The sequence below is a fragment of the Ambystoma mexicanum genome, chromosome 6q (genome assembly GCF_040938575.1).
Source record: "Ambystoma mexicanum isolate Mex_15411 chromosome 6q, UKY_AmexF1_1, whole genome shotgun sequence".
Lineage (NCBI taxonomy): Eukaryota > Metazoa > Chordata > Amphibia > Caudata > Ambystomatidae > Ambystoma > Ambystoma mexicanum.
In genome coordinates this window covers 1,051,457,248-1,051,474,301 of record NC_090937.1, presented here as the reverse complement: position 1 = coordinate 1,051,474,301, position 17,054 = coordinate 1,051,457,248, and positions in this window count along the sequence as shown.

The window sequence follows — 17,054 nt, the reverse complement described above, 5'->3', positions numbered from 1 at the left end:
ATGCTCAAGACTTTCTCTTCCCATTTTACCTCATCTTTTTAAGCCCCTATTTCCTGATGACATGCCAAGATCTGACCTTTTTTCTCCTCTATTAAGGCCTTACTGGTCTCTATGAGTTGTTCTTGTATGGCTATCTGTCTATGGAGCCTGTCGTTCTTTTCACAGAGAGCCTCATTGTCTCTCTGTGCTTCCTGCCTGAATTGGGAGTATTGTGTCAATTTTTGCTGCAGGAGACTCACCTACTGATTTTAATCCTTACTGGTCTGATCATTCTCTGCCAGAGCATCCTCCACCCGTCTGGTGTGCTCTAGTAGCATTTTGTAATCCATTTTGATTTCACCAAGTTCCTTAAGAGCCAGGTGATTCTCTTCTAACTTTGTTTTTAAATGGCTGACTTCCTGTCCTAAGGCGTCCCTTTCCTGAGTTAGAGTGCCCCTTTGCTCAGCCAGGTCGTCCCTTTGTTTTCTAATGACATATAATTTCGGGGGCTCTTCATCAAAATCTGTTTGAGTGTGGAGATCCTTCACTATTCATTTGTTATTTTCCTCATTTAGTTCATCAATCAGACTTTCTAGGGCAATTATCTGCTATTTAAGCAATAGAACCCGAGCGTCGGGGGCATTACCGTCTCAGGTAATGCCCCGGGGCCCAAAGGTAAGGACCCGAGCGAAGCGAGGGCCTTAGCGAAGGCCCCGGGGCATTACCTGAGACGGTAATGCCCCCGACGCTCGGGTTCTATTGCCATTAGTACCCCGGCCCGCAAACATTGTGTGACCGGGGCACTAAAAGGTTTTTTTTTTGTCCTGAAACGCCGCAGCCATGAAAAGGAAAACTGAGTCCGTTTTCCCTTTCCATGGCGGGCATCGGGAGCGGACCCGCTGGGAACACAAGTGTTCCCAGCGCGTCCGCTCCCGAAAAAGGATCAAAAATAAGGTAAGTGGGGTTGGGAGGGGGGAGAAAAAAAAATACGTACCTGCGTCCCCGGCGGGGGACGAGGGATGGCCCCGCTCCGAGTCTCCACACGGCTGTAGGCTTTCCTCGTCCCCCGCAAGTGACGCAGGAACAAGAAGGTAAGTGGGGGGAGGGAGGAGGGAGGGGATTTAGAAAAAAAAATTCCTTACCCGAGTCCCCGGCGGGGGACGAAGGCAGCCTCTCAGCCGCAGGGAGGCTGCCACGCCCCCCGCCGGGAACAAAGGCCGTGGAATCCCGATGAAAGCATTCCCGGCCGGGTTACTAATATAATTTAATTTCTGTTCCAGCTTTTGTTGGCTCTGTTGTAGAGAATCCAACCTTTCTTGACACTCTTTTTGCAGTGTCAGTACCTGGGCATCTTGATTGATTGATTGATTTGTTTATTTATAGAGCGCCTTACACCAAGGCACTGGTTTCTCTGCATTCTTTTGCAGTACGAGCGTCAGTTCTTCTTGCAGTTTGTTGGCATACTGCCTAGCCTCTGCTTCAGATTCTTTACTTTCTTGGAGCCTTTACTCTGCAGAGTCTAGATTGCTCTGGATTTTCTGCAGTGCTTCCCCTTGCCTCTTTGTAAACTCTACATGATCTGCGTACTTTTCCTGTATGACTCCTATTTGGAGGTGCAGGTAGTCCGCTATTTTGGCAACTTTGCATTGCTGCTCTATTATTTTAAGGGTCATGTACAGCTCACTGGGTGCATGATGTAATGGCCCCTTGTCCTGCCAGATATTAAGGTTGTTTTCAGTGATTTCTTGTTTTATTCCCTGCAGCCATCGTCCTGTTCTAGCCATTCACCCCTGACGAACAATTTGTGCAGTAGGTGTTCCCTTGCAATATTGATTTCCACTGGGGTCTCCATTCCGAAAATATTAATTTCCTTCTGACATATCTCAGGGTTACTTTACGTTTGCAAACAGGCCCAACTCCTTTGAGTATTTCTTTTGAAGGGTGGTTTTACAGTGTAGCACAGCATGTTAACCCAACAAGGTCTATGTACCCTGTCAGCTAGCATGCTGTGTTAGACTGTCTCGAGTGGTATGTCTAATTCAGGATTCCGGACGAGCCCCCAATCTGTAAGTGATTTCAATCGGGCACACACCCAAGTCAAAGCCCAGCATGTAGTGCACAACTGAAATCCTTATTTATTTTTGTCTATAAGTTCAATATTCTGAATGATATACAACTCATATCACACCCTTCTCCTGGAACCCCCTCCCCCCCCCGGTCACACTGAACCAGGAATCAGGCTGGTTTGCAAAGGTAAATGTTTATTTATGTATTTAAATTTAATCACAATATATTTTAATAGGTAAACAATAATCACCAATGGGGTGACAGAACACAAAATACTATCTTTAATACACTAGGAATAAGTAATGAGCAAAACAAATGCAGCACAGAAAATAGTACTTTTGTGTTGGTTCAGATCAGATAGCACTATGGTTAGATGTTTCAACCCCCTATAGGCAATGCAAAGAGATGGAAGGAGAGAGCAGGTATTCAGGAATAGCACAAATCAAACAGAATATCAGTCCCACTTTCCCCCTTCAAACACAAGAGAAAAACCGAATTGACTTTCCAGCTGTCAGACTGGCTTTTAAAATTGTCTTTAGAAATGACTGAGCAAAAACACCAAATACGATCAAAAATACTTAAATTATTCTAAATTCTTATAGGAGCCGCTTTGAACAATTGCACACAAGCACAAGCAATGATTTATTCCAAAGTAAACACTAGAAATCTTAAAGTCCAAGTTGGAAGCAGTTTAGAGTTATTTTACACGTGTAAAAATGTCTCAGACTGGAAAATCGCAGCAAACTTTTCTGTGCGCGATATTCGCGATAACAGGATAATCGCACTGTTTTGGGTTCTATGGATAGCTATGGATGTTGGGTACAAGTAGGAGTTGAAATTTCGTTTCTATAACAAAAACTGAGGGAGTTATAGACGTTTTAGGAAAAGACCCAAACGAGGGAATGTGCTGAATAAGAAGGCAAATGTATATATTAAAAAGTAAGGGAGAAAGATCCAACCCCTGAGGGACCCCATAGGTGATTGTAAGAGGAGAGGCCATGAAAGAAGGCAGAGAAAGGGACTGTGAGCACTGCAGAAGGAAAGAACAAAACCAGTCTAGCACTCACGATCCCCACAGCCGAGAGTCTTTTGATGAAGATGTATTGTACAATAGTACAATGATGCAGACAGATCTAAAAGAATGAGGGCCCCAACACCCTCCTGCTCCACGAGCTGGACTAAATCATCCAGTACATACACTAAAACAGACTCCGTGCTTCTGCCCAGCGGAACCCCTGATTATGCAGAGTCCAGGGCCGCAGAGTTTTCCAGAAAAGAATGGAGAAGGGGGGTGACAAGGCAAGTTCAGAAATTTGATGGAAGCAAAGGATCAAGATTAGCTTTCTTCAGCATGGGAATCACCAGAGCGTGTTTTTGTTTAAGCAAATAAGGAATGTGACCCAAAGAAAAGGAAAGATTCATAGCTGTGGTCACATGCTGAGCAATCCCTGTGATAATCCTCTTGAGTACGAACAGCGGAAACGGTTCTGGCAGGGAGATAGATTTAAGGCCACGAGTGGCTGCAATAATATTGCCGTCCGAAACATTGGAAAAACTGACCACACCCCTACTAAAGATGGTGGGGATAAGGTGTTAGGCGGTCCAGAGAGATCAGCCCCCGATTCTTTAATCCTCTTCTCAATCATGGCAATCTTTCCATTGAAAAAGGTAGACAGAGTGTTACACATCCAGATGGCGGAACTCTATTGATGATGGTATAGGACGATAAGGCTTTCCCGTGTGAAACAATTTCCCAGGGGAATTGATGGGGGCCTCAATATGGTGAGCAAAGTAGTCAACCTTGGTGTTCATGGTGGTATATTGATAGGTCGCAGTAGCCCTGCAATAAAATGCACGAGCAAGAGGGCAGTAGCTAGCTTGCCATTTTTTGCTCAGCTTGGCGAAGCTCCAGTCGAAGGCTGGCAAGCTCATCAGAGTAAAACGGTTATGATGACCAGTGCAACGGTTTCGAAGGATTCAATGGGGTTAAGTGATCAGCCATATTAAGACGGGCAGTGGAGTCGGGCACAGCCACAGAAGAAAGTACATTGGTGATATCGATGTAAATAAGGGAACTGGGAACCATATGCCAATGACTAGACCGAGGGGGAGGTAAGAAGAGGGGCAGGGGGAGCAGGATCGTCAGTAATACAAAATGTACAAAGAAATGATCCTACCACAGATTGAACTTGCCGGGAATACTGTTATCCGGGCTTGAGGGGCCAATATCAGATCATGTGTATTTCCCAAGCTATGAGTAGGGCCACTGACCAGCTGAAATAAACCAAGATGGGACATTGGCAAACACCAGGCGATCCATCTGAAGATCTTTAAGGTTGTTGGGATGAAGATTAAAATCTCCCAGGACCATGAGTGACGCATGAGTGAAGCATTCCTCTGTGAACAGGATAAAAACCAGGTTGTGACCTGGAGGATGATATACTAAAAGAATGTGAAGGGTGCAGGAAGGACAAATGCACACCAGGATGAGCAACGCCTCCATATTGGAGGTCTGCTGAAATGGTAGCACAGAGCAGGAAAGGTAGACCGATAGATCAACACACACCCCACCCCTACGAGACCCCGCTCTGTCCCGTTGGAGAATTTTATAACGGGGGGCAGAGCAAGGACAACTGAGAGGCCTGAAACTTCACTGAGCCATGTCTCTGTGACCCAGACAATGTCTGGTGCATGATTGACCAGCAGGGTATGGCAATCCAAAGTGTGTGTCACCAAAGACCCTTTAAGTAAGTAATAGAAGACTGCACCACATCAAAGGACCACAATGAGTCTGGGGAGGTGACCTATTTTCAGGTAGTACCGTGCCAACAGGGGCAAGACTGACCAAAGTATCCCTTGAATACACCTTGCCTGTAGGTATTCTTGCAATAGCCCACAATCCGTCTACAGCGTAGATGAGCGCAGATGCCTGGACTTTGGCACAATGGGCGTTCCCACTGCGCTAATCCACTGTGCTTCTGGGAGGATGCGAAATAAGAGGGCACATGATATTGGCAGGAGCCAATCAGAGTCCAGAACCTGCAAGAAGCGAGACAAGACTCGCCAGGTGTACTCAAGCAGGAAATTAAAACAGACTCGCCTCAGCTGGAGCGAGCCCCGTGAAGGTGGAGGAGGCCAGGCAACCTCCAACTGCAGGAGCCGTTTACAAGGAAGCAAGAAAAGAAAATACAAGGAAACACAAAAACAGAGTCAATAAAAGTAACACAACACTAACTAAAAACGATACTGAATGAAAAATAAACATTGCTAACTTGGCGCTCAGTCACCCGTTAGCGGCCCCGGTAAGCCCCTTGGCACATTAAAGGAAAGTAACATAAAGACTGAAAAAGCACTACGCAAAAGCAGCTTGTATCAATAGCCAGGAGCGTGGAGCAACACTACCACCTCACAAGTCAGTCCAACTTGCCACATTAAAACCGAAGGCTAATGAGCCTAAGAACAGGCCAATCAGAATCCAGGACCTGCAGATAGTGAGACAAGACTCTCCGGTTGTATGAGGCCAGGCAATCTCCAACCGCAGGAGCAGTTTACAAGGAACAAAGGAAATAAAATAAAAAGTTGATGCACAAAACCTGAGGAAATAAAAATAACACAACACTAAAAAAGATGCTGAATGCAAAAATAAAATTGATAACTTGGCATCCAATCACCCACTAGCGGCCCGGGCACGCCCTCTGGACATTAAAATAAAGACAGAGTGCTACAGAAAAGCACCTTGTATCAATACCCAGGCGGGTGGAGAAATGCTATCACCTCACTAGTCAATCCAACTAGCCGTGTAAAACCAAAGGCTAATGATCCTCAGAGTAGTCCAATCAGAGCCCAAGACTTGCAACAAGCAAGACAAGACTTACTGGGTGTATGTGAGTAGGAAAAGAAAACAGCAGGAGCTGTTGCAAGCATTTTATTTGCTTGCCACACTCAATGCATTACAATAGTCAAGACGCGAGAGAATGATGGCTTGGTTTATTATGACTTGCTTAGACTGTTGTACGTTTTTATTATAATTATGTTGTTGATCTAAGAATAAAATATCTGAATTTTGCAGAACTCTCTGCCCGTATTTTGTCTATCTCTGTCTAAGGACCTTTTTTTAATTGAAGTTATTTGCTTTTCATATGTTTTGTCCATGAGACACCATGCTTGTAACTCTATCTGTGTCATTATCCCCACTGATTTCCAAAATCAGTTGGGTATCATCTGCGTAATTTGTAAAAGAGATTCCCCGGTCTCTGAAAGACTACAGAGTGGCAATATACAAGCCTCCTGGGGGACACTACAGAGAATGGGAGCTGGTTTTGATGAAGCACTCTCCCAAGGTGTGCTAACATTCAAGCAGCCTTACTAAATAAAATGTCCATGCTACAATCTAAAATTAAAGACAAGCAAGACAGCCTGAAGCTTGACAACTGCTCACTCTCCCCTGCCAGGTCCCCCCCTCTAGACACTGCTAACACCAAACCATTCACCTTCTCGCCGCTCGCCGTTACTGAGGTAGAAAATATCATCCTGAGAATTAAAGCATCCAACTGCCAAGGTGACCCTTGCCCAGCTCCCACCATTTAGGACTCTGCCCATGATCTGGCTCCATTCATTACGGCCTTCATCAACTCCTCCTTTAAAACAGGTATTGTCCTGGACAACCTCAAGGACGTGTGGGTGAGCCCGTTGCTCCCTAGACCCAAGTATACCTACGAACTTCTGACCTATCACTACAGTACTGTTTTTCTTAAGATTCTGGACCGCACAGCTTACCCTCAGATCCAAAACTACCTGGAATCTAACAATCTGCTAGGTCTATGACAATCTGGATTTCGGCCCAGACACAGGACGTAAACTGCTCTAATAGACCTAAAAACCCAAATTGAAGTATTGAAGGACAAGAGCAAACTAGCAATGCTATTACTCCTCGACCTCTCTGTCACATTTGATTTGGTCAACCAACAGATCCTTTGCAGGCACCTCCACTCTGCTGCTAACTTCTCATCCTCCGCTGCAGCCTGGATCAAATCCTTTTTGAGCAATAGATCCATGAGGGTCTTTGCACAAGCCACAGCCGCAGACCCCTCCCCTATTCACTGCGGCGTACCTCAGGGATCTTGCGTGTCACCTACACTTTACAACATTTTTACGAAACCACTCTTTGATGTGCATGACTATTTGGGTGTCTCCTACACCAACTATGCGGATGACACCCAGATACTCATTCCCATCTCAGGTGATTATCTAGCTGACACCAAGGCCCTCAATGACGTCTACCTGGTCATCCAAGCCTGGATGGCCCAACACTAGCTATGCCTAAATGACGATAAGACAGAGCTCCTTATCTTGGGTACCTCACAACGCCTGAGTAAACTTGAGCCGTTTTATCAGGCATTCACCATAGACGGTAATACCATACAGGTCTCTAAAGACACCAAAACGTTAGGCTTTTACCTTGACTCCACCCTCTCCTTATCTAGACAAATAAATGCAGTCAGGTCTGCCTCTGCATACATGTGCAAACTTATTGCAGCCTGCAGACTGTTTCTTACCACCCCTAACAGTGTCACACTAGCTAGAATCCTCATTATGGCAAAAATTGATTATTGCAGTGCTCTTTACTTAGGTACCAGCCAAGAGAACCTGAACAAACTCCAAACAACCCAGAATAATGCCATTCGAGCAGCCTTGAACATCCCCTGCAAACACCACATTTCAGAATCCAGAACCAACCTAAAGTGGTTACCTGTCAAGCAGAGAATTTCTTTAAAAACACTTGCCCTCACGCACAAATGCCTGGCCAACAAGGCCCCTATCTACCTCTGCAGTCGGCTGTCTCGCCACTCAACCGCCCGACCACTAAGAACTGCCCAGACTCATTGTCTATCGATCCCCAGGTTTAAGCTTCAAAAAGCGGGGGGCACTAGCTTCCCTGTCCTAGCCTCCAAACTATGGAACACCCTCCCTGCTACTATCAGAGCGGAAGATTCTTTCAACACCTTCAAGACCAAAACCAAATCTTGGCTTTTTGACCAGCACTAAGACATGCTCTGCGTCTCTGGCTTACATACTCTGGCCCGCTTCCTCTGATACTATTCTGGCCCGCTACCTCTGTTACTATTTCTGTACACCCTAAGGTATATCCTCTGTTAATCCTAGTGGCACTATAATCTCTGTAATATATGTAATTAGAAAGACTGTTAATATGCTGTTAATGTAAATTTTGTAATGTCATTTTGTCTGTATATTATTGTAACTCTGTACAAATTGTGCCCTGATGCCTCGGGCCTGATGGTTTGTGCATTATAAATAAAACAAATACAAATACAAATATACTTTGGTTTGCCTGTGGGATAGAAATGATTACATCCAGCTTGTGGATTGGGGGCACAATTCCCCAAGTCTGAGAGGGTTTAAAATGTTCGTCCTTTTCTCTACCTCTCCCTCATTTTCTACCGTCGGTGCCCCCCCCTTCTCCCTTCTTGTCAGGTTCTATCCTACATCTACCTGTCAATTTCTATCCTTCTCCCTGTTAGTTTCTCTCCTTCCTGTCAGTGTCCCCCCTTGTATCTTTCTTACTGCCAGTGCCTTTGAAATATGGGGTAAATTTAAGCATAATTTTGTGTTCTGATTAAATGTTCTTCAATTCCACATAGGTCATGAAGAATATAAGTCATTAAATAATAAGTCATTAAATAGCTTGTGGCTATTTCAATGTCTGCAGAGGTCTAATAAATAAGTACTGCTGGGCCATCTGTGTACAATTTGGCTATTAAGAAGATGCCTTCCCCTCACATTACCCTTCTTGTTAATGTACAATTTGTTTGTATCAGTTGTTATCAGTGATAACACTTCATTGTTTAGATCCGCAGAGAAGTGAAATTGGGGCACAGTCATATTAAGGATTTTTTCGTACACCATTCACATCACACACCCATGAGCTGTTGGTTGCAATATCTTAACATTGTGTGATTACAAGAGTATTTGATGAATGTGACTGATATGAAGTAAGGAACTGAAGATTATTTCAGCACACAAGTCATTGGTGCCAATACCAGGAATATGGTGAAAGTACATGGCGTAGGAGAAGATTATGTACCATTTGAATTCATTACCTGGAATTCAGTACCTGGCATGATATGTTAATATGCTTGTATACTGCTTTTGTACTGGGCACTTGGTAATTTTAAGGATATAAAACATCGCCAAGCATCCTGTCACATTTGGGGGTTTCCATAAGTTAGTATGTGCAACTTCACTCTCGCTCATGCCCTCTTACACTGTGTTTAGCATATTCATACTTCCCGGACAATATCTGGACTTTCTAATGTATGGTCATTAGTATGTGATGTGGACTTGCTGTGGGCTTCACACTGCTGAACTCACTCATTCATAGATCCTACTATATTACCCTCACATTTTCATTGATTCTCCCATCCTAACACTCACTTATCCATTGCTACATATTTATTAATAAACCATTTGTTCTTATCACACTTATGCATGAATCCATCCATACATCCGTACACTATCATCAATCTATCATTTACTCATACATCTTCAACAACTTTCATTTGTACCTTCAGCACCATATCCTTGTCCATGTATTTATCCTCATAACCATCCATTCACACATCCTACTTTGCTCTTAATTATTACTCAATCCACCCATTCATCTCTCCTGGACCCTCTCTGCACTCTATCCACTTTCCCATCAACATACATGTATGTCTGTACGAATGTATGTATGTATGAAGGCATTTATGTAGATGATCTATAAAGTGAAAACTGAGTAAGAAAACAATGGTGTGCTCTACAATAAAGGGAATACATTTGTCAATAAAGTGTCCCTTAAAGAGCAGGGGCTTCAGATCATTATTGAATCACAGATGGCAGTGAGCCAGTATGATGCTGAAGTGAGCAGGAATGTTGGTGCAGAGCTGGCCTTCTTGCACTATTTCAATTCCAGTTTGGAAATATCTTGGCTCCTGGTGTCTCAATAACCTCCTCAGATGGTGATCTTGTTCACTTAGCATCTTGAACATTAGAGCTTTGTAGGTGGTGCAGGCTGTATTGATGGTAATGTAAGCTTGGATGGGTAACCAGTGCAGTCTCTTGGAATGGGGTAAATGTTGGTGAATTTCTTCAGTCCTGCAGTGAGGCATGCTGTGGCCTCAAAGTATCTTTTCTTCTGGATTAGCCCTCATAACATATGTGGGCTGCTATCCTTAGGGGTAGGGTGCACAGATCTTCTGCCCTTTTGGGAGTAAGGACGGAGATTAGTGTCTTGGTGGGGCTTGGGGCCACATTTCTGAAAGGAACTATTTCATAGGTCATGGGACCTTTTTTCTTTATTGACCTTCGTAAGAAGTGTGTGTGCCCCAAGTATTGGATTACTCTTGTGATTGATAAATAAAGTGGAAGTAAAAATGGGATTTTTTTTTTAGGCCGATCCGTTGTTACGTTCTCCTTTCAGGTGGTCTTATTTTGTTTTTGTCTGGCTTCTTGCAGGATTGGGTATCCAGTATTGCCTTTGTGATATGTTTCACTTAGTGCTTTGCCACTTGGATTAGTTTTTAGTACAGGAGTCCATAATACAGCGTTTTTTCTGGGGGGAATACTTCCTCCACAACAAGATGTTGCTTTTGTTCTTTTTTCATAGGGGTATCCCAATTGATTTCTTGAGATATCCTTTGGTTTTTAAAAAGGGGTCGACCGGTTTCGATGATTATTATTTATCATCTTCTTCAGGACCGTGATTTTTGGGTCTATCTTGATAAGATCAGGAAAAGAGTGGGGTCTGAGAACCCGTCATCCCATCTGCCTTCCATGCAGCTCTGCTATTCAGATGATGTAGGTCGTGTTGCTTCTTATGGACAGCTGGAAGGTAGCATCTTTGGTATCCAGATTGTTCGAATGGCCTCCGCTCTCCTCCAGCCCTGGGGCGCTGGGTGCTGCCACTATCAAGGTGGGAAGAGTACTAAAGCCTGGATTCACGGTCTGAAGTGTAAGGAGGCGATGACGGTTTGATTTGGCACAAAAGTGGGAGCTGGCATTATGCTGTTTGTGTCTTCTTGATAAGGTGTGTTTGGGAGGATAGGTCACAATTGATGGTGAATCTGAGGGACATTGCACTAAATGCATATGTGCCAGTCAGTAGGGAAAATGAATGCATTTGGTCGTGCCCTCCATCCGCTGAGAAGGATGAACTCTACTTTGGTAACCTTACTAAAGGCTGATAACCTCTAACAAGACTTCCTCTCTCACACAGTCAGAGGAAGACCAAACATATTTGTATTCAAAGGAGAAAGTGCACGACAACTCATTTCCAAATTTTGTAGTTTCACTGATCTATACCCAAACAGGTAAGTGGTTGAAAGCCTCCCTATACGTGTAGTCCAGAATGAATAGACCAAGTATTCACAAAAAAAGTACCCAACAACTCAAAATATTTTTTTATAAAGATTATATGACATATGACATATGTAATTTGAGTTATATACTCAAATAGTGTATTAATTGTATTGAGTTATTCATATTGTACAAATCTGTTTATTTTTGTCAAATTTCAGTGTGGTCATTTGTTGTTTATTGTGCTTTCATCATGTGGTTAGGTTCGGGTCATGTTCATTTCAGAACATTTTTATGAGTATTTTATTCATTTATTATAAAAAAAATATTTTGAGTTTTTGGGTACCTGTTTGGGTATAGATCAGTGAAACTACAAAATTTGGAAATTAGTTGTAGTGCTCTTTCTCCTTTGAACTCTACTTTGGTACATTTTACTTGTATGTAGACACTTGCCATCTAGTGTTAAATGTTGGAGTCAGAGTTTTAAGTTGTGAATGTCATTGAGGCAGCTAATCTTCAGGTATACTGGTGTGCCATCAGAATAGTTGTAGATGTTGATGTTACATTTAGACGTGTGCCCCATGCGGCTCCATGTAGAGGTTGCAGATGAAAGGGTTGAGGAAGGAGCCTTGTCGGACTTGCATGTCACTGGGTTTTGTTGGGATTTGCAGGTGCCCATCTGGTAAGCTGTTTTCCGTTGGTGAGGTAGGAGTCCTGCCATTGAAGGACTGTGGCATGTAATCCCATACTGGAGAATTAAGTGTGGAGTAGAGGTGTGTGGTCAGCAGTGTCAAATGCAGCAAAAAGTTTGTGAAGGAATGGGTCATTTTGTCAATGATTTGGAGTGGCTGCCTTGGTGCTGCATCTTGGTCTGAAGCCGGACTGGCATTCTTGAAGCAGGGTGTATTGTTTGATCTTTTCGTGTAATTGGAGCATGACATATTTCTTTGTGAGTCTGCTAATGAAGGGTAGATGGGTTAATGGGCAGTAGTTTGCTAGGTCATCCGGGGTAAGTGGTGCCTTTTTTAGTAGGGGTAGGATTTTTGAAAAATTCAATGCATTCTGAAAGATGCCTTGAATGAGTGAGGCGTTGAAAGTGTGGATGAAAATGAGTGAGATACTTTCCTATGGTGTTCACCAGGATTTAGGCTGCGGTGTCATTATCCTGGTAAGAGGTGTCCTTGAGTGATGCCAGGATATTGTGAGTTCTGCAAGTGTTAGGGTCCTGATATCTGACCCTCCTGGAACATGGGCTGGTAGTATGTCAGGGGTGTCTTTTGTTGGTGGTGTGTCAAGGCCCGTCCTCAGGCCTTGTCAAGGGGGGTGTGAGCCAACATCCCAAAACTCTCTCAAGGTGCCTGAGTGAGGAGAGTACCTCTCTCAGCTCCTCCTTACCTGGAATGCTCACAACAGTATCATGGCCGAACCCGCCATGGTCATGGAGGCAGGTAACAGGACCAGCACCACAGCAGGGCACTGGGGTGGGAAGCAGGGCCAACAGGACAGCCAGCAGAACCCCACAGAGGCTTCCAGAAGAGAAAGGCCAACATGGCAGACGACAACAGCACACCATGGAGCAAGGTGCAGTGAGTGCGGCAACACTGGCAGCTGAATGATGCTGCTCAGAGAGCCAAAACCAGCGGGTGCAGTGACTGGAACAACACTGGTTTGCCACCAAAGTAGGAAAGCTACTAACCCACCATGATTTACTTAAAGGCCTTCAGTAAGGCCCCCAAAAACCCTCACTAACCCACCAGAAAATTATATTATTAAATGAAGCCCTTGAAGAGAGCCATACATAAAACACACTAGCACACAGGGATACTTGGGTCAAGATTAGCTGGCTAAAGGGCCTTGACCTCATCAGGGTATGTATTAAAAACACAGCTAGGGTCGGGACTTACACGCCCTTTTAAGCCCTTGCCGTCCCTTCCCCTGGCACACCCCTAGAGACAGGTAAGTTGTTGGCTAGGGTACGTTTTCATTCCAGGAAGGAGGGATGGGATACATAAGTAAGTGTGTGAGTGGTTTAGTGTGGGTTAGTTAGGTGAGGACAGAAGATGGAGGAGGACGTCCGAGAGCCCAGAGGAGGCGAGGACGAAATGAGTACAGAGACTGTTAGAGAGAGAGTGTCTGTGAAGTTTTTGAGTGTGGATTAACTAAAGAGTACAAGGTAGTGATGGTTGTGTGTATAGGTAGTAGTAGCAGAGGAAGTGGTATTTGTGGGAAGAGTAAAGTGGTAGAAACAGCGGAGTGGGAGAAGTAGTAGTGAAATGGTAGTAGTGGGTAGTAGTGGGAGGGAGTAAAGGAATAGGAGTGGTGTTAAGAACACAATATTGATATTAGCAGCAAAGGGTTGATAGAAGCAAGGCGGTAGCATAGGACGAAGGAGAGGGGAGAAGGTACAATTGATGGTAGTATGCAGGAGTGGCTGTAGCTATTCGAAGAAATGAGAAGTAGGAAGGAAAGTAAGATCAAAAGGTGGAGGTGAGAAGAAGGAGTGTGAGATCTGAGGGACAGTAGCAACGCTGGAGGAAATCATCTTGGAACCGAGGGCAGGATGGGGTCAGGTGATCCTCTGCGTGTAATTAGAGAGAGTGGTACCATCTGGAAGGAGGCAGTTAGATGACCCCTAGGGAATTCAATAAACATCCTTGGACTTGGAATAAACATCCAGAGTCAGTTTGGTTATTATGGTGGGCCACCCCATCGCAGCAGAGTGTTGTCAATGTGAAGAACATAATTGCATTTCATCTCGCCATGGATTTTTAGGCGGCTAAGGCATGATGGTTCAGAAGAGGGCTCTATTCCTTTTTGGAGGCATATTTTACAGATATTGTGTAGCACTAGCAGTGTTAGATGATGAGGGCCCTGCTGCTGGCTGTGTTAAGGCTTATCATGTTCAGAGATCTTTCTGTAGTTGTATTTTTCTCAATATCTATTTGGGTTTGTGGGTGGCATCTTTACTACTGCAGGGACCGAAATTAAAAATTGAGAAGCAGGAGCTAAAAGTAGCTCAATGGGTATCCAGCATTAGCCAGTGAGCTTCCACTGGGGAACCAGGAGCTAGTGCATAATGTGACGAAATATGCAAACATATCACTTTGTCCATTATTTATGACACATTATGCTTCAAATGTCATATAAATGGGCCCTGAAGTTAATTTATAGATTGTTCCAAAGGCACAAAGTTAAATTCCCATTTGTATGTTCGCTCAGCATCAGTTGGCCCAGGGAGCCAAAGGTAGCTCCGGGTAGCCATTGGTCTAAAGCTAACCAGGTTCCTTGAGGAGAGAAAACGGAGCTCAATTACAAACCCTGCTATTGGTGAGTTATTGCATATACCAGCATCCAGATGGCTTGATTTTCGTAGTTTGTAGTTTCAATGGTACATGTATGTTGGCAGAGTCAGTTAGAGTGCAGTTGAACTGGTTAGGAAGGATGATGATGTCAGATGAAGGATTAGTGTGGAAGTCAGTTTTTCTCCTAAGGTATCCAACGGGATTTTTATGAATACGTGGTGATGTGCCTTTGTTAATTATAATCCCCACACTCGTTTTGATCACCATTCATTTGCTCACTCTAACTCTATTATAACATTGATTAAGACTCCTTTTATTTTAGGAATGAATGACTAAACACCTTCAGAACCATGTCATCATTTGCTTAAAGTCCTGCCAAACACAGAGAACACTTGACTAAAGTGACAAAAGGACCTCACACCTATGGACAAGCATATCTATAGTGCAAAGGATGAAACCATGCCAAAGACTACCAGTGGCATACAACGCTCACATCATCATCTCAATTAAAGTATGGGATTACTGAGCATAATATAACCTAAAATCAATCAGTGACTCAACCACAAGTATTAGTTGTGAGGAAGTCAGATACAGGAGGCCAGGTGATGGGAACAGAGTGACCCAGGGTCCCGGGTGTTGCCACTGACTCAGTGATGTTGGCCCCAGATATGGAAAACAGGGGATCTGGCAGGTGCCCGTTCCTACTTCTAGACTCATTTATAAGAGCTCTACAACCATTCAAAGAATCCTATTCTGACCAAAGGAGCATAGAATAGCAGGGTGATTTGAAATAAAGATTGGATAAGCAGGAGCTGCACACAAGTGCTTGGTATCCAGCAAAAGGCAGTGACCAGGAGCTATCCCTGGGGAACAAGAAGCTAGTATATAGGATTCCACAAATCTAACTCCCACATATAACCCATTATGCTTTAAATGCTGTATAGATGATGCGTTTTAATGTAACCATGTTTATTTATACATTCTACCAAATGTTAAATTCACATTGGTGTTTGTTTGGAATCAATTGACCTGGAGTGACAAAGGTATCTCCGGGTAACTGTCAGTGTCAAGCTAACCAGGCTCTCAAAGGCTACAAGTAGGAGCAGAATAGCTCCCAGTTCCCCTCCATTTTGAACCCTGGAATAGATTCTATAAGAAGAAGCTGGATGACTGAGGTATAAAATGTTGGTGAAACCAGTTTTTCTGGTATTCTGTGAGCCACATGTTAACCAAACTGAGTCTTATCTGCCAGAGAGACAAACTTGCTACCACTGCTCCTGGATACTGCTCATCTTAGACTTCAGGAGGTAGGTAGTTGTTTTGAAGAATCCAGATTCTATATTATTGAACGAATGTATTAAAAAACTCCAGCGGTCTCAACCTGGAACAAGCTGGCCAGTAGATGTGGGCTGATTAGTTTTAAGATGGAAGATCACCACTTTCCAGAGCAGCAAGAGTTCTCAATGTGTTAGTCCGAACATCTAGGGAAATCATAGTTTCACCAGGGTTTTTCCCAATCACTAAGTGCACTTTAGGCTCCTGCAGAACTGATGCATGCTTGTTCCCACAAGGCCCAACATCGATTAAGTATAAAAATGGTGTGGAGCAGCTGGGAACAGTGGGAACCAGGTGCCAGAGAGCAGAATTGCAGGGCAGGCTGAGAGTGCAGAGTAGAGCATAGCAGGGTGGGATGAGTTGGAAAGGAGGAGAGAGAGTTTGGAGGAGCAGAGAGAGGGAGAAGGATGAGGAGTACATTATACCATTGAGAGAAGGAGATAAGTGGAGAGGAGGAGGAAAAGAGGCAGACAGACGCATAGAGAGAAGAGTGTTGAGAAATATCTGGAGAGATGGGAAGGAGATGGAAAGCCAGCATCAGAAAGGAAAGCAAGGTGAAGGCGAAAAACATGCAGGGAGAGGGAAAGCCAGAGAGAAGGAGCCAGAAAATAAAGGGGAGAGAAGGAGTGGAGGTGAAAAAGGGGCACCGGGTGGTGGGAAAGTAGTTGAAAGAGGAATACCCCAAGAGTAAGAAAGGATCAGAAGCAGAATCCACTAATAGAGAAAAAAGAAAGAATTCTCAGAGAAAGAGAAAAGAACAAGCGGGGATAGGAAGAGTGGAAAGGAGGAGGCGGAGTAACTACTACATAAGGTAAGATAAAGCTCCAGGGAGAAGCAGGGAGTGTGTGTGGGGCAATTAGGAAATAAGTCCCTCATGAGCTGGACTACAGGCATATTTCTAGGCTGGTGGAATGGGGCCATTGCCAAGCCCAAAGACAAACCCAACACACAAACGCAAAGCTAGCAACATCAAGGAAAGACTTAATTCCTGAAGAATGTGAAAGATGAAATTAGAGG